At 45.2% G+C, this 23,584-nt stretch overlaps 1 protein-coding gene across 2 annotated transcripts in view; it reads left to right on the forward strand.

The window, feature by feature from the left end:
* Nucleotides 1-23,584, forward strand: part of LOC132819522 (1-phosphatidylinositol 4,5-bisphosphate phosphodiesterase beta-1) — an 893,680-nt gene that overhangs the window by 190,084 nt on the left and 680,012 nt on the right. The gene's annotated exons all lie outside the window — the stretch shown is intronic.

The following is a 23,584-nucleotide window of genomic DNA, read 5'->3' on the forward strand; positions in this document are numbered from 1 at the left end:
ATTTACACTGCTTTAAATGTCTGCTCCATGTTTTCAGCTTGAAGCCCCTGTATTTACTTTTCACTGTGTCTACAGCCAGGCTGAACCAATCAAGCACAGTGAGCATCAATAATAAACAGGCTCATATAATCAAACACAGAACAATTGACACTCCATTCATTTCCTGAGGTGTCAATGATTAATAATTAGCAGCAAGTTTTTCAAAACTGTCACTTGTAATTCCAGCCAAGCTTTATGGTCCAGTAACTTGTGTTTGTAAACAGCTGATCCATCATGGCCATTGTCATTGGCACAATCGATAAAGGGTAGCGCTGGAAAAAGCAACGCAGGTCAGGCAGAATACAAGGAGCAGGAGAGTCAACGTTTCAGGAAGGACCCAAATGAGGGGAAGAGGGCTGAGAAATAAAAAGCGGGAGGGGTGTAGGACTGGGGGAAAGGTGGGTGCGATGATGATAGGTGGATGCAGGTAGGAGGTGATGGTGATAGGTCCGTGGGGAGAGTGGAGCGAATAGCTGGGAAGGAAGACAATCAGGTCAAGAGGGCAGTGCCGAGTCGGAGAGTTGGATCTGAAATGGGTGGGGGGAGAGGAGATTTGGCAACTGGTGAACTCAATGTCGAGGCCATGTGGTTGTAGGGTCCTGAGGTGGAAGATGAGGTGTTCTTTCTCCAGTTGTGGGTGGCCTTGTTTAGGCTGTGGAGGCAGCTTAGAATGGGCATGGCATGGGGGAGTAGGAGGGGGAGTTGAAATGGCTGGCCACAGGAAGATGGTGCGTACAGACTAGAGATGTTCACTGAACTGTTCCGCGAATTTGTGCTCGGTTTTTCTGATGTAGAGGTGACCACACCGGGAGCAATGGATGCAGTTAATGAGGATATGCAAGTAAATCTCTGCCAGATTTGGCATGATCCTTTGGGTCTTTGGATGGAGGTGGGAGCGAGGGGAGGTGTGGGCGCAGGTTTTGTCAAGAGATTATTGTTGTGCATCAGTTTCTACAGCAGACTGTTGGGTACTGAGTGATTCAGAAGTTCAAATTGCGGCCCCAATATTTCCGGGTTGACTGACTGTACCTAACACCAGTGAACCAAGCAACCATTTTTTGGCTAAGCAATTGAAGGACTAAGATGCCATTGGATTTTAATTTTGCTTCTTATTCAGGGGAGAGCAGTGATTTAAAAATAAACACAGAGGAGAGTGGACCCCAGTGTAATGGGGCGGCACGGTGGCATAGTGGTTAGCCCTGCTGCCTCACAGCGCCAGAGACCCGGGTTCAATTCCTGACTCAGGCAACTGACTGTGTGGAGTTTGCACATTCTCCCTGTGTCTGCGTGGGTTTCCTGCGGATGCTCCGGTTTCCTCCCACAGTCCAAAGATGTGCGGGTCAGGTGAATTGGCCATGCTAAATTGCCCGTTGTGTTAGGTTAGGGGTATGGGTGGGTTGCGCTTCGGCGGGTCGGTGTGGACTTGTTGGGCCGAAGGGCCTGTTTCCACACTGTAAGTAATCTAATCTAATGTTTTTTGAGTGGCCATTGAAAATGGATCCCTTGCCAAAACTCAGAAAGTGTTCGCTCCAGGAACCCAGGCCATAGACTGTAAACAAGGAGTCAGTGGTTTAACACTTGAAATGTGTTAACTACTTTCACTTGAGGCTTGTGGATCTTCTCAAATTCTGGGGTAGGACCCCAAAGATCTTAGTCGTTAATTAGATTTGAGGCAATGGTTCAAAGCTAGTATGGGAAGGTGAGGTTGAAGGCAGGTTTAACAGCTATTGAATGGTCAAGCGAACGGCCTACTCATACTCTTGTTTTTTTTTTAATGTCCTTATGGATAAGTCTCAGTCCCAAACAAAGACTTGTCAGAGCATGGTTGGCTTGTAATTCATCAGACAGCCTCCCTTCCACTGGGATTTTTGATGGAACCTGTCTGTCACAGATATGTACCTGTTGTGTCTTAGCATTGTTTGTCCTCTACCAGGTAAGTGACATTGAACGATGGAACATCGGAAGAGGAGATGAACAGAACACCAAATGGAAGAGCTTGCCTTGGTCCCTTCTGTTTTGGGTGTGTGCCCTTTATTTTTATCCAGTTCCCATCTCCTTCAGTTTGGAGGCTCAGGTCACCGACTCCATGGTTTCCTGGTGTATTGTGAGTTCCCGCTGCATGGATGGAGCTGGTTCTCATCCACTTGCATGAGATTCCCAATAGGAAAAGAAAAGAAATAAAATAGTGTGTTTGGAAAGGATGGTGACATTCTTTGGTTGAAAGGTTTGGCTGTCCATAACAGGAAACAGGAGAAATTAAATTATGTACAGCGTGGAAACAGGCCCTTCAGCCCAACAAGTCCACACCGACCCGCAACCCACCCAGACCCATTCCCCTTACCTAACACTACAGGCAATTTAGCATGGCCAATTCGCCTAACCTGCACATCTTTGGACTGTGGGAGGAAACCGGAGCACCCAGAAGAAACCCACGCAGACACGGGGAGAATGTGCAAACTCCACACAGTCAGTCGCCTGAGGCGGGAATTGAACCTAGGTCTCTGGTGCTGTGAGGCAGCAGTGCTAACCACTGTGCCACCGTGCCACTCATAGAGACAAATGTTTTGTCTTTGAGCATAGCATATCTCTCATGGCCTGTAGAACAGAATGGAGGGTCTTGACACCCTGAAATTTGGTCTTTAGGTGTTAACATTCTAATACTATTTTGTGAGGAGTATCTTGATTTTCCGCTGTTGTCTTTCAAACCATGTAATTTGTGAGGAAAGCATTGAGAGTATTTAATATGTATTCCTGTCTTTTGCTCCCCACATCGATCCTTGTGCTTTCAAGAAATCCATTTTCTGTTGTGTCAATCAATTAAGTTTCCATTTCATAAATGTCTGGCAGCACGGTGGCTCAGTGGTTAGCACCTCCACCTCACAGCGCTAGGGGCCCAGGTTCAATTCCAGCCTCAGGCGACTGTCTGTGTGGAGTTTGTGCATTCTCCCCGTTTCTGCGTGGGTTTCCTCCGAGTGCTCCGGTTTCCTCCCACAGTCCAAAGATGTGCAGCTTAGGTGAATCAGCCATGCTGAATTACCCATAGTGTTCAGGGATGTGTAGGTTAGGTGCATTAGTCATGGGTAGATATTGGGTAGGGGAATGGGTCAGGGTGGGTTATTCTTCGGAGGGCTGGTGTGGACTTGTTGGGCTGAAGGGCCTGTTTCCACTCTGTAGGGATTCTATTAAAAAAATTGTCAGATACTGTCGCATTTGGCTATGGGTGAGAGCAGCTTAAAGATGTTGATGCAGTAAGTATTGCATCCTCAGGTGGGATATTGCCAACACACGTGGGTAACATTGATGAGAGAGCTCAGTACCCTTCTCGAGAGCTGGTGTGCATTGGTCTTGCAAGCAAATTGTCCTCTGATGGGATTTTTTTTCACTGCAGTAAATTCTAATCCACATCTTCCCCAGTGATGATCGATCTTGTACTTTAATTATGTTGCTCAGGCAGGAAATATAAATATGTCACAGGGAAAATTGACGCAGCTTTTGATGGAAAGCCAACTACAAAGCAACCTCGCCGTCTGATTTATGTCTGGCTTTAGCATCTTGGCTCAGCTCATGAACCCACTTCCCAGTTTGTGCTCGCTCCCTGTCTTCTCTGCTGTAGCCCACTCGAAATATTCTTCCGTCGGCAGATCTCTGCCTGGAGTCTCAGCCCACGATAATGAGCCTTCTCCTCCCCTACCCTCTGAGTCAGGGATTAAAACCCTCTCTCCAAATCCCGTCAGCACTGCATAACTGAACCTGGCAAATCTGTACGGCTGTGTCCTATCAGTGGAGGCTCCCAGTTCCTTTAACTTTGCCAAAACACCAAGGGTTGAAACATTAACTCCACGGAAGTCTGAATTCTGCCAACTCTACAGCTGAATCACAGGTGAAAGAGAAGCCAAACAGATGACGTCAAAATATACTTCTTTCTATCTTTCCCTCTCTCCTCACTCACTCACTGACTCTCACCCGTTGCTTACTTCTCTCTGGACCGCAGCTCTCTCCTCTTCCAGCCCCAATGTGTGAAAGCAAACATTGCTCATCATCCAAAATCATGGCTGCAAATACTGATCAAGTCAGGCAATGTCTGTGAACAGAAGAACAGAAGGTCGTGTTTCTCGTCAATTTCCAAGCCTAATTTCACAGAGATATCGCGAGACCAAATGAATGAGCAAAACCGTTGGAGAAGGATTTCAGTGCGACCAAGTGTGAGGCTGTCCATTCTGGATTGAAAACGGTTGACGTGCTTTCCAAATGAAGTGAAGTTAAATACAATGGATGTCCAAAGAGACTTGGAAGTTCAGAGTCACCAAAGTTTAAAATGCAGAAAGAAATCAAGGTGCAGAAAGTAAGGCTAAAGGACAGTTGGTCTTTGACACCAACAGCACAAGTTCGATTCCCACACCAGTTGAGGTCACCATAGCAGTCCTGGTTTCATTACCTCCCCCCTCATCTGAGGCATGGTGACTCTCGTGTTAAACCACCACCAATCCTCTCTCTCTCTCTCTCTCTCTCTCTCTCTCTCTCTCTCTCTCTCTCTCTCTCTCCTGGGAGAGCAGTGGGATTATGGTGACTTTACTTACTAATCATTGCAGAACTAAACATTGCTGAGTGGCCATTTGGACCTTAATAACTTGGCGATAACCACTCTAGTGTGAGCTGCACAGACTAAGAAGGTCCCAGGTACACACTCTACTCAGTTGTTATTTGATCTTAAAAAGAGTGTAGTCTTGTACAATGGCAGATCCCAGTTCAGCCAGTCTCTTGGTGTATGCTCTTCTTTTGCTGGAACAATCAGGGGTACCATGGGTGGATTCACTGCCACCTATCCTTATCGGCTTCAGTTCCAGTTACTCATACTAACGGCGGAAGGATCCATGTGAGGTTTCAGACAAAAGCTGGCTCATTGTTGATGAACAACAAATGCATTTGTTACATATTATTTAGTGGATAGTTACATAAGATCTGGGATAAATGATAGACCATCAGGCTGACTTTAATTGCACTTTGTTACTCTAATTATTAAGAACAGTCACCACAGTACCATATATGGGTGGCACGGTGGCACAGTGGTTAGCACTGCTCCCTCACAGCACCAGAGACCCGGGTTCAATTCCCGCCTCAGGCGACTGACTGTGTGGAGTTTGCACATTCTCCCTGTGTCTGCATAGGTTTCCTCCCACAGTCACAAAGATGTGCGGGTCAGGTGAATTGGCCATGTTAAATTGCCCATAGTGTTAGGTAAGGGGTAAATGTAGGGTATGGGTGGGTTGCGGGTCGGTGTGGACTTGTTTCCACACTGTTAGCAATCTAATCTAAAAATATTCTCTGATGGACATATGTGGAACTTGGAGAAAGTGAGGACTGGAGGTCAAAGTCGAGAGTGTGGTGCTGGAAAAACACAGCAGGTCAGGCAGCATCCAAGGAGCAGGAGAATTGACGTTTTGGGCATAAGCCATTCATCAGGAATGTGGAATGTGGAATATGTGAAACTTGAACATATGCAGAACTCTGGAGTACTCCTCTCAGGAACAGTCTTTTGTACTCTTCTGATGTCAGTTACTAATAACTGTCTTACTCAATGCAGTAGCTTCACTATCCCAGGGGAAGGAGTTGGTGTCATTGCACAGAGTGCCCCACTTCGATCACCGTCTTGTGATTCCATGCTCCAGTGTGCGTTAGTTTGAGGACTGGGTCAGTGAGCTGCCCTTAACATTCAATGAGACTACCAGTAAAAGCTGGGTAACACTGGAAGGTTGGTCATCTCGAGTATCTGTGAAACTGTGGCTCCCAGCCTGACCAAGCGTCTCCAGGAGACAGGGAGAAATTGACTGAGTTTGCAAAAATTATTCACAAGACCTAGCTCCCAGAGCAATCCATAAGAGGACAAACTCCTGATGGATTTCACCTCAGAGGTGTGAGTGAGGTTTGGATGTGTTGGTGTCAACTTTCCAAAAATTGCTCGATTTGGAATGGTTCCATTGAAATGGGAACCATTTATCAAGGACAGAGGGGACAGTGAACAGGAAACTTGACATTTGTCATGGGAGACTTTGAATTGCTTACCCAGGAGACTTTAGCTTGGCACTTTGAAAAACACAGCGCAATCAGGAAGCGTTGGCAAGGTTTTTGTGAAAGGGAAATCACATTTAATCATCTTATAAGAGTTATATAATGGAGCACAATGCAGTTTAGATAAAGGGGCGCCTACACAGGGACTGCACTTGGATTTCCAAAGTGTATTTGGCAAGACATCACACATAAAAAGTTGTTTTGCAAAGTTATAGCACATGGTGTAGCATATTAACCAATAAAAGATTGGCTGGCTGGAAGAGAATAGGGAGGACACATAAATTCTCATTGACAGGATGTATTAGGTGGAATTCATTTGCTAATGGCTTGAAGATGGAGAGGGAAGTATAGTGTGAAGAGTACATCAATAGGTTGCAGACCAATGCAGATAGATTAAGCAAGTAGGTTAAAAAATCTGACAGAAGGAGTAGAATGCAGGAAAATATGAGATTGTTCACTTTGGTGGGAGTTAGTGTTCAGGTACAGCAAGTGCTCAAGAAGGCTGTTGGGATGCTATACTGTGTTATTAAAGAAATTGAAGATAAAAGTCATGATATTATCCTTCAGTTGTACAGGATATCAGTAAGACCACATGTCAATATTCCTTTCCTTATTTAAGGAAGGATATGGATATATTGGATATGGTATAGGAGGAGGTTAGGGAGAGGCTGAATAGGCTGGGTGTGTTTTCCCTAGAGCGTCAGAGGCTGAGGGGTGACTCTGTAGAGGTTTATAAAATTGTGAGGAGCATGGGTTGGAGGAGTCCAGAACTAGAGGGCATAGATGTAGGGTGACAGGGAAAATTTTTTAAAGGGGCCTAAGGGGCAACGTTTTCACCCAGAGGATGGTGCGTGTGTGGAATGAGCTGCCAGAGGAAGTGGTGGAGGCTGGTACAATTGCAACATTTAAAAGGCATCTGGATGGGTTTATGAATAGGAAGGGTTTAGAGGGCCAAGTGCCAGCAATTGGGACTAGATTAATTTCAGATATCTGGTCAGCGTGGATGAGTTGGACTGAAGGGTCTGTTTCCATGCTGTGCATCTCTATGACTCTACTATATTGGTGATTGGAATGAGTGGGTGTGTAATAAGGATGAGTTGAACAGTCTGGGCTTGTTTCCACTAGATTTTGGAACAGTGAGAGGTGACTTGAATAGAATTTATATGTTTTGTTTATAATCTTGATAGGTAAATATGGAAAGGGTGTTTCCTTTTGTGGGTGAGTCCAGGGTGATGGAATTAGAGGTGACCCTTTGAGTACAGAGATGAGAATATTTCTCTCTCAGATGATTGTGTGAAATGGAACACTCTGCCTCCGAAGTTGGAGCCAGGGTTTCTGAATCCTTTTAAGGCTGAGGTGGATAGATTTTTCTTATGCATCAGATTGGAGGATTCGCGGGGTAAATCGGAATGTGGAATTCTAGGCATACACAGAATTGCCGTGGTTGTGTGCAGGCTTGAGGAGGTTTCCTTGAATTCAAGGTATTTTCCCCAGGGTAGGGGAGTCTAAAACTAGAGGGCATGGGTTTAAGGTGAGCGGGAAATGGTTCAAAAGGCCCATAAGGGGTAACTTAGGGGTGGTATAGTGGCTCAGTGGTTAGCACTGCTGCCTCACAATGCCAGGGACCCAAGTTCAGTTCCAGCCTCGGGCAACTGTCTGTGTGGAGTTTGCGCATTCTCCCCGTGTCTGTGTGGGTTTCCTCTGGGCACTCTGGTTTCCTCCCACAGTCCAAAGATGTGCAGGTCAGGGTGGATTGGTCAAAGCTAAATTGCCCATAGTGTTCAGAGATATGTCGGTTAGGTGCATTAGTCAGGAGTAAATACGGGGTGGAGGGAATGGGTCTGGGTAGGTTACATTTCGGAGGGTTGGTATGGACTTGTTGGGCCAAATGGTCTGTTTACACACTGTAGGAGTTTGATGAACTTTTTCCCGCGAACATGATGCACGTCTGGAATGATTTGCCTGGGGAAGAGGTGGAGGCTGGTACAATTGCAGCATGGAGAAACTGAGGACTGCAGATGCTGGCAATCAGAGTTGAAAAGTGTGGTGCTGGAAAAGCACAGCAGGACAGGCAGCATCCGAGGAGCAGGAGAGTTGACGTTTCGGGTGTGAGCCCCGCATTCCTGATGAAGAGCTTATGCCCCAAATATCGACTCTCCTGCTCTTCAGATACTGTCTGATCTGCTTTTCCAGCACCACACTTTTTGACTCACAGTTACAACATTGAAAAGGCATCTGGATGGGCACATGAATAGGAAGGATTTGGAGGGAGATTGGTCAAATGCTGCAACTGGGGCAAGATTAATTTAGGATATCTGATCAGCATGGACAAGTTGAACCAAAGGGTCTGTTTCTGTGCTGTATACCTCTGTGACTCTGTGATTGTATCTGAAGCCTGTATTCACCCCTGTGCATATGTAAACACATGTAAACTAGTAAAAAGCCACCCTTTACTGTTTATCCAATACCGTAACATGAATGATCGAATTTTCCTCTGTGCTGTGTCTTTGCATTGTGGAATTGCATGTGGAGACACAATCCAGTCTCAGCATCATTCCTACTTTACAATAAGGGAGTACCACTTTTCACAAGCTGCTCGATCCACACATTTAATCCCACATTGTTCAATTTAGTTGTTTAGCCATTGCTGGAGAACCGGCTCTGTGTTTTGCATTAGACCTACGCACACAGCGAATAATATTGAAGGCTAACAGCATTTTCTTTTGAAGTTTGACAGTCAAGTGGTTTGTGCAGCTAGATGGAGAGACTGAGCTTCATTCTATTTGCTTTTGAAGGGGAAAGGAGAGAATGTAATTGTTTTCTTCTGGAGATATTTGCTATTTCCCTAGAGGTTGTCATCATGCCGGTATAAATGCGCATGAACATTGGTTCATTCGGTACATTGTGCTGCATGCTTTGTGTGCACACTTAATAATCTGCGATGGTAGAATTAGGAAGCAAAGCAGCTGTGAGGTATAGAGATCTTGGTATTGTAAAGAATTCCATTCACTAAATATGTATTCAGTCTGAAGAGGATGATTGCAATACAAATAGACTATTCCTGATCCATACACTCGTAATAAAAGATGTTTAATTCATTTTGAAACAGGACAATGGCAAGAAGGGCAAGACAGAATCTTTTGCATAATTCGTTGGATGGAGGTACCGCTGGTTAGGTCAACATTCATTACCCATCCCTAATTGCCCAGAGGGCAGTTAAAAGTCTACCCACGATGCTGTGGGTCTGGAATCACATGAAGCCAGACCATAATAAGGATGGCCTGTTTCCTTCTCTAAGGGATATTAATGAACCCAATTAGTTTTTTTTCCTAACCACAGTTATCATTAGACTCCTACTTCCAGCTATTTATTGAATTCAACTTCCCCCATTTGCTATGGGGGGATTCAAACACAGGTCCCCACAACATTACCTGGGTTAGCAGCCCAGCAATAATACCACAAGGGCAGTGCCTCCCCTAAGCCATCGGGGCCTGCGTTGTTCAGTATTTCCAATTCTCCCGTACTTCCAAAATGCACAAACAATGATGGCTTGAGCATCCTTAGCTTCTGATTATCGTCTTAGAGCCGGCAACTGGACAAAGGTTTCAGTGAGAATGCAGAACTCCAGAGATCATTGATTGTGGTGCTTGTAAAGTTTTTATTCAGCCAGCCAGGAAGCTAGTGTGTGTTTATAAGTGTATAAATTTAGTGGAGAGTTTAGAGACTAGCAACTCTATTCAACTTGCCCTTCACACTAATGCCCAAAGCAGTGTTGACTGAACACTTCAATATTTCGGCAGGGGAACCAAGACTGAAATGAGCAAAACTTATTTTTATGTGTAGAGCGTTTAAGACCGGGAACAGACAGCCCAAGAGTGTGGCAGGGGCACCTTCGATGGTGGCTTTCAAAATGGTGCTGGATAATGATCTGCAGGGCTGGGGGCGGGGGGTGGGGGTGGGGGGGGGGGGGTGGGACTCACAGTGAGGCAGCACAATCCATTGGGTCAAATGGCCTCTTTCTGTGCTGTTGTACGTCTTCTCTCCATCTTGCACCCCATCGCCCTTGACTAGGCATTCTTTTGGGTGAATTCTAAAATAGAGAGAAGGGGAATTGAACTTGGAAATGTCAATGTGATTTGGGTCCTTTTTGGCTGTTCCTGATTCTGGTTTAGAATCCTGAATAAATTATTGGGGACCGCGCTGAGGAGTAGTGAGGCCTTGCCCTAGAGCAGCTCCTCAAAGTCCACACATTACTTGATGTTTTGTGAATGACGCTGTGTAGATTGTTGACCATTTCTTGCTTTGAAAAAGGACCAGCTAAAACATAACGGGGGCTGCTGGGAGATGTTCCAGTGGGTGCTGTGGTCTGCACCGTCATGGTAATCAGCTCTAGTGTTCTCCAGGGCTTTGTCCTGGATCTCAGACCAATGTCCTGCCCATTCACAATGGATGTCAACTTTGGAAACATTGAATGTACCAGGTCTTTTTGGACCACACACAGTGTATGCTGAGAGGGTGTTTCCCATTGTAAGTGAGACTGGAACCAGGTGCAATGTTTAAAAATGAGGTGGCTCCCCTTTAATACAGAGGTGAGGATAAATAGTTTCACTGCGTGTCATGGATCTGTTGGACTGTCTTCCCCAGAACAGAGTGGAGACAGTTCCTGACAAGGGAGTCGAAGCAAATTGAGAGGGATTGGCATAAAAGTGGAATTGAGGCCACATTTTGATCAGCCATGGCCTTATCAAAAGACAGTATAAGTGTGAAGGGTCAAATAGCTTACTCCTGCTCCTGACCTGTCTGCTCATAAATGACTTGAGAAGTGTCCTCAGCATTTGATTATTTCTAAAGAACTGCTTTGAACTGGAGAGACTGATCATGACCCTGTGACTCACGCCCCCCATGACCCTGTGGCTCATGCCCCCCATGACCCTGTGGCCCATGCCCCCCATGACCCTGTGGCTCATGACCCCCTAATACCCTGTGGCTCATGCCTCCATGACCCTGTGGCTCATGCCCCCCCATGACCCTGTGGCCCATGCCCCCCATGACCCTGTGGCCCATGTCCCCCAGGACCCTGTGACTCATGCCCCCATGATCCTGTGGCTCATGCCCCCCCATGACCCTGTGGCTCATGTCCCCCATGACCCTGTGGCACATGCCCCCCATGACCCTGTGGCTCACGTTCCCATGACCCTGTGGCTCATGCCCCCATGACCCTGTGGCCCATGGCCCCCATGACCCTGTGGCCCGCTCATGTCCCTATGACCTGGCAGCCTGTTGCCCCATTCGCTGGTGGGTCATGTTCCATGCTGGCTCACAATAAGAATATTGAATGGCAGAGCAAATTGATAGAGCCGAACGAACCAGCTTTTAGTGCTATGACACGTGCTTCCTCATTTGCTATTTGGAAATCATAGCTTTGTGACAGTTATTTATACTTTTTGATTTGATTTATTATTGTCACATGTACCGAGATGCAATGAAAAATATTGTTTTGCATGCTATCTGGGCAAATCATAACTGACGTAAGTACAGGAGGGTCATAGAGCAGAATCAACTTTCACAGTGATAGAAAAGGTGCAGTGAAAGATCACGTTTAACCTACAAGGGGTCTGTTCAAGAGTAGGGAAGAAGCTGTTCTTGAATCTGTTAATTTGAGGGCCGACTGAGCTCTTATTACTCAGCAGTTTGCATTTACGTCCTTTGCCTCACTCATTTGCCCGAGTATTGGCAGTGAACTGTGGCAGGTGGTACAGTCATGGTGGTCGTGTTTAGTGGGACTGGCTTTTCACTGAACCATCAATCTGTCCTCACTTGACACTTGCACGTGGAACCTCTCTAATGGAGTCTCGAACAGGAATATAATCACTGCTACAGGGGTCCTTTACCTCATTGAGGAGTGCACTTGCTCAGTGAGCCACAAAGGGATGATCAGCTGAGATTATCTACTGTAGGGGGAGAACAAAGTGCATTGTCCCAAACGATTAGATATCAATGTGCCAACACAAGCCAGACCTGGGAATGCAGTGAGTGCCCGTGTGGAAAATGAATGGATTTGAGTCCAATTGTTGAATTTGCTAATTGTTGGGACGGCTACTCACTTGGACAAAATGACTGCTTGATAAATCCTCCTCCAGGAGCCACATTTTCAAGCTTCATGGGTCAAAAGGGAAGCCATCCGAAGCCTTTCATTTTCAAAAAGAAAATGAAAGACGATGATTGACTTGGGCCAGCATTGGGTGGCATACTGACGCTTACATCTTGTTTAAATTCTGTGTAGAGGGAGGAGATTAGCAGGCTGCAAAATGAAAGATGATAAGGTTTGACTATGTAGCAAGCTTCTCTGATTTCAGCCTCGCCTGCAGATTTTTGCTGTTTGCTTGCATTTAAAAGGAAACAAAATACTAAGTTAAGTAGCAGCATTTACAGATTGCCGAGATTGGTTAAATTGTAAACCATAATTAAGACCCATCACTGGAGTCTTGTATTGCCGAGGGCAGTAACAAATCTTCTGAGCTTCCAGACTTAATTTATTGCTTGTTGGGCTGTCGAGTTTTCGGAGCTGCCATACTGTGAATTTCTCATTGTGACCTCCATTCCCTGTGTGCTTGTTCATGTCCCCCCTTTGTTGACTGCTATTCATAGTTCTTGTCATCTGCTGACCTCAGGTTTGATCTCTCTGCTACCTGCTGTGCAGCCTTCCTTTGCCAAGCAGATCAGGAAATTGAAGGCAAAGGATGGACTTTCCGTCAGGCCTCTGTTACATGAAGATCATAGAATGCCCACAGTGCAGTTACAGGCTATTTGGCCCATCGAGTCTGCACTGACCCTCCAAAGGGCATCCCAGCCAGACCCAGCTCCCTCACCCTCTCCCAGTAACTCCCCATTTCCTGTGGCTACCTCACCGAGCCTACACATCCCTCGGCACTACCAGGCAATTTAGCATGGCCAATCCACCTAACCTGCACGTAGGTGCATTGAATCGCGACAGTGTGGAAGCAGGTCATTTGCCCTATTGAGTCTTCACCACCTTTCTGAATAGCATCTCGTCCAGACCCACCCTTGTCCCTGTAACCCTGCATTTCCCAGGACTAACCCACTCAACTTGCACATCTTTGGACTGTGGGAGGACACCCACGCAGATACTGGGAGAATGTGCAAACACCATCCAGAGAGTCACCCGAGGCTGGAATCGAACCAGGGTTTCTGGCGCTGTGAGGTAGCAGTGCTAACCACTGAGCCACCGTGCTGCCGCAAGATGCTCATGGATGCTTCGCTCCTAAGCACTGAGCAAAGACAGCAAATCTTTGAATTTATGTAGCACCTCTTGTGAACTCCCAAACCCCGATTGTTGTTATGCATCTTTGGTATCTGAAGGGTCTGAGCTGCAAAGAGCCAATCATCCTAATTGACTCCAACGTGCATGTGATACTCTATCATATGTTCATGGAGATACTGTAGCTGTCCTTGGAGAAGATTCATGACTGAGAGGGAAGAGTATCCCAGAGATACTACTAATGTCTTTTCACAATCTATCCATTAATTGGGATTGAACTTCAATTTCACACTTGTATTGAAAATGAAATAGCGACAGAAATTGCTGGAAAAGCTCAGCAGGTCTGGCAGCATCTGTAGAGAGAAATCAGAGTTAACATTTCAGGTCCAGTGACCCTTCCTGAGAACTTCAGTCCTGAAGGAAAAATCACTTGACCTGAAATGTTTACTCTGATTTCCCTCCACAGTTAACTGCCAGACCTGCTGAGTTTTTCCAGCAATTTCTCTCTTTGTTTCCGATTTTACAGCATCCGCAGTTTTTGTTTTCGGTTTTAACTTCACGTCTGAAATGTTTGTTTTTATATTTAGGCTGTTAGAGTGGGAGGGAAAGAGGCGGCAATGAAAAATCTCTGTGTACGGCCAATTGACAGATTGTGAATTCAATTCTGTTGCTTATTTTGCATCTTTTATATTACAGATAGAAGGTGTAGAAGAACCCTAGGCAAAATGAACAACATATCAAATAAATTATGAAAAGCATGCTAACAGTAAAAGTAAAACTCTACAGTGGCAAGCTATTCTTAACCTGCCTGTCACATGCTGACCTTTGCAGGTTTCTGTCATTGTTTAGATTTCTTATAGAATTCCTACTGTGTTGGAACAGGCCATTTAGCCCCAACAAGTCCACACCGATCCTCTGAAGAGTAACCCACCCAAACCCATTACTCTACGTTTCCCCCAACTAAAGCACCTAACCTACCTGAACCCTATGGGCAATTTAGCATGGCCAACCTACCTAACCTGTGGGAGGAAACCGGAGCACCCGGAACAAACCCACGCAGACGCGGGGAGAATGTGTAAACTCCACACAGACAGTCACCTGAGGCTGGAATCGAACCTGGGTCCCTGGCGCTGTGAGGCGGCAGTGCTAATCACTGAGCCACCATGCCACCCATTTTTTTTTTTACAGCTGTTAATTTTATTACAAACTTTGAAAGATAAAACGCAATCTGCCCTGGCAGGCAAATTATCTGTATCTGAGATCGGAATGAAACATACAGGAGGGTACCTGAGGTGAAGCTTCACCCTCTCCCAGATGATTCTCACCAATAACAAACCCTTTTTCCCTGCTGCCTTACTTGTTTAGAAACTGTTACATCTTTTGCATATTGCAGTTCTGACAACATGGAATGTTAACACCGTCTCCCTCTCCACAGTCTCCGATGTTTTGTATTCTTATTTCCAATTCCCTGTCTTTGGTTCCGTTGTCCTTGTAGCCTGACCAGACATGAAACATGAACTCTGTTTCTCTCTTCACAGATGCTACCGGACCTGCTGAGTTTCTCCAGCAGTTTCTGTTTTTGTTTGGTTCAGATCTCCAGCGTCTGCAGATGTTTGTTTCATTCATTAACCCCAAAATATGCTCTTTCTTTTCCAACCTCTGACACAAATGGTTTCCTTCCTTCTTGGTGCCTGGAGAATTGTCCACCGAATACAGGTGTGTCGACCTTGAACTGTACCAATGGTGGGTGAGGTGATGGTCTATTGGTATGATCGCTGGGCTATTAATCTAGAGACCCAGGTGATGTTCTGGGGACCTGGGTTTGAATCCCATGATGGTGGAATTTGAATACAAATCTGGAATGAAGAATTTAAAGATGACTATGAATCCGTTGTCAATGTTGGGAAAAAAACCCATCTGCTTCCCTGATGTCCTTTAGGAAAGGGAATTGACCATCCTTACCTGGTCTAGCCTACATGTGACGTCCAGACTCTCAGCAATGTGGTTGGCTCTGGCCTCTGGGCAATTAAGGATGGGCAATAAACACTGCCTCATCCCAGGAATGACTTTTTAAAAAATGGCAGCCTAAAAATCATCATCTCAGGTTGAGGGGATGCCAGTTAAGACTGAGTTAAAAATCGCACAATACCAAGTTATAGTCCAACAGGTTTATTTGGAAGTACAGGCTTTTGGAGTACTGTGCCTTCGTCAGGTAGCACTCCGAAAGCTTGTCCTTCCAAACAAACCTGTTGGGCTATAACCTGTTGCTATGTGATTTTTAACTTTGTCCACTCCATCCCAACCAGCACATCATAGATAAGATAGGGGTGAGGAGGAATTTCCTCACTTTGGAATGCTCTTCCCCAGGGAGTTGTGGATGATCAGTTATTCCTTATGTACAAGGCAGAGTTTAGCAGATTTCTCAGCATCAAGGGGTATCGGCAGAGGGAAGGAATGTTGTCATTAAATATTGGAATTGGCTTGAAGAATCATACCAGCTCCTACTTTGGTTTTGCATGTCAGCTGTGGTTCTGGTGGTGGTATTCTTATCTCTAAAACAGGTCTGGGTTCAAATCCCACTCAATGCAAGTAACAAGGCTGTTCTTCTATACCACTGCTTTGAGAGTGTTTCATGGACAGAGCCTTTTGGGTAATTGATAACTGAGCCTGTGTCTACCTTTGGGATTGGATGTAAAGGATCCCCTTGTTACTATCTGAAAGAATTGAGGCATCCTTCCCTGGTGGTCCAGCTGATGTTACCTCACAATTCATAACACCAAACAAAAACAGGTTATCTGGCCATTCATGATGCTGTTTGTAGACACTTGCTGTGAGCAAGTTGGCTGCTGTGCTTCTTCTTCGCAATGAGAAAGTGAGGACTGCAGATGCTGCAGATCAGAGCTGAAAATGTGTTGCTGGAAAAGCGCAGCTTATCTCGCCTGACCTGCTGCACTTTTCCAGCAACACACTTTCAGCTTCTTCATCACTATGCCAATGATCCTTCAAAAGTATATAACTTCTTGTAATTGACTGGGAAGGCCAGAATCTGCAGGATGGGGTCGTCACAGTCTAAAGGGTAGGACTGAGATGAGGAGAAATGTCTTCACCCAGAGAGTGGTGAGATGGTGGAACTCTCTGCCATAGAAAGTGGTTCAAGCTTAAACATTGAATGTTTTCAAGAAGGAGTGAGACATCGTTCTTGAGGGATAAAAGAATCAAAGTGTATGGGGGAGAAAATGGGAACAGGGGACTGAGTTGGACAATCAGCCATGATCAGCTTGAATGGTGGAGCCGGCTCGAAGGGCCGAATGGCCTCTTCCTGCTCCTAGTTTCAATGTTTGAAGTGCTTTTGGAAAATATGGTCATGAAAGATGCTTATGAGCACAAGGCTTTCGTTCTTACACTTTGTTTTAAATCTTCCTGATGGAAGGCAGTTGCTGGATGACTCTCTCCACAGATTCCCTCTGTCCCAGTGTTCTTGTCTTCAAATCTGAAAGGCATGTTTTTTTTTACTTGAATTCATCGACGGACAGATATGACAACTCTCTGTATCGATTGATTTCTGTGCGTTCCTGATTAATGACTGTCCTCAAATTTGATTTTGATTGTTCTCTTGAAGAGCTGAAGTATGCAATCCATTAAGGTCAATTGACCACTTATTTTGGAAAAGTTAATGATGTCCATCTCTGAAAGAAATGGTTTAAATTGTCAGCAATTCAAATTGTAATACCTTGCTTCCTTTTTGGTTTTTGTTACAAGATATAAACATTTGAAAGTCATAACAATTGCACTTCAGTTACCTAGCAACGAGAATGGGGAAGAAATTTGCTTTCTATATCAATGCATTTAACATGCCCTTTAAGGCTCTTGATATGCAATTTCAATTTGGAAATGATTTCAATTTGGATTAGGCACTTTTAATAAATATAATTCTGATGATGCCTTTCACTATTTCCCAAGTCTCGCTGCTGCTTTCAGACAATCGGTCCTGTGAGAATGTAGTAATTCACGTAACCTTGTGCAAATGAAGAGTATCTCAGGGTGTCAAAATTACAGACCATAAATGTGAGATAAGCAAAGCTATAGACCCAGTCCCAATGCCGCATTGAGTTAAGCTGAGTGAGATTTAAAATCAAAGTGTGGAATTGGAAAGGGGTTTGAACAGTGTTGACTGTGGCGCAATGTAAGGCAGCATTGGGCAGGAAGTATTGCAAGATCCATCTCAATGTCAGGAGCACCCTGCGTCATTGTTTATCGTTTTCACAAGCAGCATGGTGAGCCTGTTGCTCAGCAGTGGTGAGGTGCCAGAGGATGGGCATTAGCTCTCATTATTGGCACAATTTGTCTCATCAGTATTGAGCCTGCCAGCTGGCAAAACAGGCTCAATCCAGAGGGAATTCAGCGCGTTTACCAGAGTGGCAGATATTCAGCACACTGCTTGCTCTGGTAGGCCTTGTCTTTGACCAAACCACGCATGATCCATGGTCACTGGCCATATGTACCCCTTGTCCACAGACATTGCCATCTGCCATGGCATTTGCCCATAGCTCTGGCAGCTCGGGAAACAAACACTTCTGTCGCAAGGTAAACTGGCCACCAGCAATGGGGGCACTTTATGGACGGGGGTGGGCACCAGACCAGGCAAAGCTGCATCTCAAGGCTTCTTGCATACTCTCAAAGTGCTGGCCCACTTAGTGCCGACACGCTCACCCCATCCCCACCCTGTCTTGTCGTACCAATTAGCACAGGGAAGGAAACGAGGTAAAAACAATGACTGCAGATGCTGGAAACCAGATTCTGGATTAGTGGTGCTGGAAGAGCACAGCAGTTCAAGCAGCATCCAAAGTGCAGCGAAACTGACGTTTCGGATTGCCCAAAACATCGGTTTCGCTGCACTTTGGATGCTGCCTGAACTGCTGTGCTCTTCCAGCACCACTAATCCAGGGAAGGAAACTGGCAGCTTGCCCTGCAGCTGAGCAGTTCCCAGTCTCCGGGGTTCACACCTTGCACTCCATTACTCGCCCTGGGCCAGCAGAGTACTAGGCAAATGCACAGCATGGGCAGTCATGTATCCACCTCCGGGAGGAGTAATCATCCATGTCGCGTTTGGAGGGACCCATCAGGCAGGGCTTCCTGACACAGTAAGTCAAGGCCAGCATCCTGTACTAGCCCAGAGGATTGGTCACAGTCAGGCAGCCAGTGGGGTTTCTGCCATTGGAGGGTCCATGCCTTTACCATCGGTCCATTGGCTCTGTAGTGTCCAGACCTGAGGGGAAATAGGGCCAACCTGTTGGAGTGATGTAAGGGCACATCTTGCCTAGGGCTGTCTTCCCATGTTGATCAAAGTGGGACAGCCATGATCAGTCGTGCTAGGTGTAGAATCTTGGTGCAAAGCAGAAAAACAAGGAAAACAAAGTTTAAGAAGTTAAACATTACACGCTTCTGACTAAAACGTAGATAAAGAAAGAAACAATGTTAACCGTTCAACATCACAGTCTGTGAGCACCTGTCCATGCTGAGCTCACTCTCCTCACTCAGGTTCAACCCTCCCTAACTCCAGGCTACACCTCATCCCCATCACTACCCTGGTCTACATGCTCTCCCCACCTTGCGGCCTATCCCTGTTCCTCCTCCCCCTGCCTTGCAGCCTGTCCTGACCCTGTTCCCCTCCGCCACGCGGTCTGTCCCTGTTCCCATTATCTAATTGATCAGCAGAGCATGTTGATGGGACTGAATGGGCTACTCTTGTTCCTTGTTTGTATGTTTGAATCATATCATACAGTGCCTTTGTGTTTGTGCCATTCACCTGGGGTGGAGATAAAGTTATCAGCAAGGCCTGGTTCCATGGCACTTTTTAACAGAAGCATAAAAGACTGCAGAAACTCAGATTCCATCAAACTGAACTTAAAACCCTGGATATACTGCATATCTGTGCTAGAAAAAAGCACTGACGTGGAGGAGTCAGTGTTGGATTGGAGTGGACAAAGTTAAAAATCCCACAACACCAGATTATAGTCCAACAGGTTTATTTGGAAGCACTAGCTTTCGAAACGCTGCTCCTTCATCAGGTAGCTGTGGGGAGCAGGATCATAAGACACAGAATTTATAGCAAAAGACCACAGTGTCATGCAGCTGAAATGATATATTGAACAAACCCAAATTGCTGTTAAGTCTTTCATCTTTTAGAATGGGTTGCAGGTTTCAGTTCATAAATATGTGAATCCCAGAACTGCTTTTAAGTCACATTCTTGTCATAACTTAAAGTTTTATTTTAAAAAAATGATATCTCAGTTCAGACAAAACATTACCTCACACCTTTAATGCACTCTCTGAGCTGAGATGTGATTTTTTTTTAATATATCGAACCTTAAGTTATCTCTGGGTTGTGACTTGAAAGAAGTTCTGGGATTTACATATTAATGAATCAAAACCTGCAACCCATTCTAAAAGATGAAAGACTTAACAGCAATCTAGGTTTGGTCAATATATCGTGTCAGTTTGATCTTTTACTATAAATTCTGTGTCTGCTGATCCTGCCCCACTAGCTACCTGATGAAGGAGCAGTGCACTGAACGATTGTAGTTCCAAATAAACCTGTTGGGCTATGACCTGGTGTTGTGGGAATTTTAACTTGACCCAGTTGTGTTGAGGCTTCTACATCTTTCTGAAAATGTTCTGCCTGGATTCACTGCGGTTGAGGAATGCTGTAATCTAATATCTATAATCATGATATTGGTCCAGAGCAGATACAAACCTTGGAGGAGAAAGACACTGACAATTGTATGGTTTTATGTAGAATCAGTCAGAGTGAAGATGTGATCAAATGTCAGCCAATGCTGGAGGGAGCAGGACGTGGACAATAGAGTCATAGTCATAGAGTTATAGAGGTGTACAGCCTGAAAATGATCCAACTCGTCCATACTGACCAGATATCCTAAATTAATCTGGTTCCTTTTGCCAGCACTTGGTCCATATCCCTCTAAACCTTTCCAATTCATATACCCATCCAGATGCCTTTTAAATGTTGTATTTGTACCAGTCTCCACCCCTTCCTCTGGCAGTTCATTCCATACTCTGCATGAAAAAGTTACCCCTCAGGTCCCTTTTATGTTTTTCCCTTCTCACCTAAACCTATGTCCTCTAGTTTTGGACTCCCTCACCTCAGGGAAAAGACTTTGCCTATTTACCCTATACATGCCCTTCATGATTTTATAAACCTCTGTGAGGTCACCACTCAGCCTCCGATCTCCAGGGAAAACAGCTCCAGCCTGTTCAGCCTCTCCCTGTCGCTCAAATCCTCCAACCCTGGCAATTCCTTGTAAATCTTTTCTGAATCCGATGGGAAGGAGACCTGAATTGCATGCAATGTTCCAAAAGTGGCCTAATCAATGTCCTGTACAGCCTCAACATGACCTCCCAACTCCTGTACTCAATACTCTGACCAATAAAGAAAACATATCAAACACCTTTGAGATATTGGATAGAACATTTAGCAAGAAGTTATGAGAGCTTTTATTGTTGGCAATGTTAAGTCTCAGGACATTTAAGCATCTCTTGGCTAGGCACATGGAAATTAGTACAACGAAGGGTATGTCGGTTATTCTGATCTTAGAGTAGGATGGAAGGCAAGCACAATGTCAAGGGCCAAAGGGCCTCCACTGTGCTGTATTTTCTATGTTCTATTAGCGGGTTTTGAGAAGTTTGGTTCAGGTTCTGGATACAAGTTTGCTTGCTGAGCTGGAAGTTAATTTTCAGATGTTTTGTCACCATACTCGGTAACATCATCAGTGAGCCTCCAGATGAAGCACTGGTGGCGTGGCCCGCTTTCTATTTATGTGTTTAGGTTTCCTTGCGTTGGTGATGCCATTTCCTGCAGTGACGCCATTTCCTGTGGTGATGTCTTTCCTGTTCTTTTTCTCAGGGGGTGGTAGATGGGTGTCTAACTCGATGTTTTTATTGATAGAGTTCCGGTTGGAATGTCATGCTTTTAGGAATTCTCGTGTGTGTCTCTGTTTGGCTTGTCCTAGGATGGGTTTGTTGTCCCAGTCAAAGTCCACATCCGTATGTGAGGATACTAGTGAGAGTGGGTCATGTCGTTTTGTGGCTAGTCGATGTCCATGTATCCTGGTGGCTCGTTTTCTGCCTGTTTGTCCAATGTAGTGTTTGTTACAGTTCTTGCAAGGTATTTTGTAAATGACGTTGGTTTTGCTTGTCTGTATGGGGTATTTCAAGTTTATTAGCTGCTGTTTTAGTGTGTTGGTGGATTTGTGGGCTACTATGTTCTATGTTCTTCATAATGGGAAGTTGTTAGTTTGGACGGCTGGTTTGCGGAGCAGCGTGATGCTAACAGCATGGGTTAAATTCCCACACCAAGTGAGGTTATCATGAAGAGGACATTCCATCTTAACCTTTCCCTTCGCCTGAGTTATGGTAACTTTCAGGTTAAACCACCACCAGTCGTCTGTCTATAATGAGACAGTGACCCTGTGGTCGAGTAGGACTATGGCAACTTTCATCTTCACATTGAGTGAATCAATCATTTTGACAAAGTTAGGAGAAATTGAGGAGGGGCAAATGCTGGAGATCAGAGTTGAGAGTGTGGTGCTGGAGAGACACAGCAGGTCAGGCAGCATCCAAGAAGCAGGAGAATCGACGTTTCGGGCATAAGCCCAGATGATTCCTGATGAAGGACTTATGCCCGAAACATCGATTCTCCTGTTCCTCAGATGCTGCCTGATCTGCTGTGTTTTTCCAGCACCACATTCTCAACTTTGACAAAGTTAGCCTGGGAGATGTACCTCTGAATGCTTTCTGAACAGTTTCTTTAAACAACATGTTGAGAAACTAACTGGGGATGACCCTGTTTCAGATATTGCTTTGTTCAATGAGGTGGACTAATTAATAATTTTAAGGAAAAGGTCCACTGGGAAATTGTGATCATTGAATTTAGCATGTATTTTGAAAATCGCACACTCGAGTTACTTGGGAATACGTTATTGATATTCAGGTAGTTTGTGAGGGAAGCTGGAAGAGATGGAACTGTTTGGACATTTTCTAGATTGACAAGGATCATGTGATTCCTTGGGATGTCATTCAAAAATATGTGGGATGTAGCCATCTGCCAATTAACCAAGTCGAAGTTTTAAACTGCGTTGTTCGATACTTTCTGTTTCTTTGGAGGTGCAAGGAAGCATAGTTTTCAAGGATATAAGAAATGAGCTGTAATTACTGAAAATGAAACTGGCTTTGTGAAGACTAGGAGCCTAGGTTTTTGCTTGGCTAACGTCCCACCCCACCCCACTCAGGTCGTGGAATTTGTTTTGAATTTGACCGAGGGGTCAATGAGTACAGTAGATCCCCACCCTCAGGAACCTTAGTCTCTCTCCTGAAGTCCTGTTTCTTAGAGTCATCCCTGGAACCTTGATAAGCTTTCAAATTACATGTATTCCCAGCTACCTAATATAACCCGAATCATAACCAATTCTCAACAACCCAAATTGACAGTTGGCTGGAGTCAAAAGAGTTTTGCATTTATCAACTAACAACAGTGAGCAGAAACTCTGCTTCTCTAATAAGAAATTCAGAAATGAGAAATTATTACATTTTATCCTTTATTTCTCAACTTCAGTCCACCCGAGTTGCATTTTCCCCTTCTTACCTTAACCATTGTCTCTGCAGAGACTTGTTTTGTTTTTTGTTGTTTGAATGTATATGTGTGCGGGGTTAAAGGAGATACAGTTTTAACCTCACAGTTTAGGTATTAATCAGGGTTTAGAGACAAGTATGTGGTGTTGGAAAAGCACAGCAGGTCAGGCAGCATCCGAGGAGCAGGAAAATCAATGTTTCAGGCTAAAGGCCTTCATCAGGAATGAGGCTGTGAGCTGAGGGACTGATGAGATAAATGGGAAGGGGGTTGGGGCTGGGGGAAGGTAGCTGATAAGTGATGGAGGTGGGGGTAAAAATGATAGGTCGGAGAGGAGGGTAGAGTGGATAGGTGGGAAGGAAGATGGACAGGTGGGACAGATCATGAGGGCGGTGCTGAGCTGGAAGGTTGGATCTGGATAAGGTGGGGGGGGGGGGAAATGAGGAAACTAGTGAAATCCACATTGATGTCGTCGAGTAGAAGGGTCCCGAGGTGGAAGATGAGGCGTCGGGTGGTTAAGTAGTTGGGATGGAGGACGCCCAGATTCTAGATTAGAG

This window comes from Hemiscyllium ocellatum, chromosome 10 (genome assembly GCF_020745735.1).
Source record: "Hemiscyllium ocellatum isolate sHemOce1 chromosome 10, sHemOce1.pat.X.cur, whole genome shotgun sequence".
Taxonomy (NCBI): Eukaryota; Metazoa; Chordata; class Chondrichthyes; order Orectolobiformes; family Hemiscylliidae; genus Hemiscyllium; species Hemiscyllium ocellatum.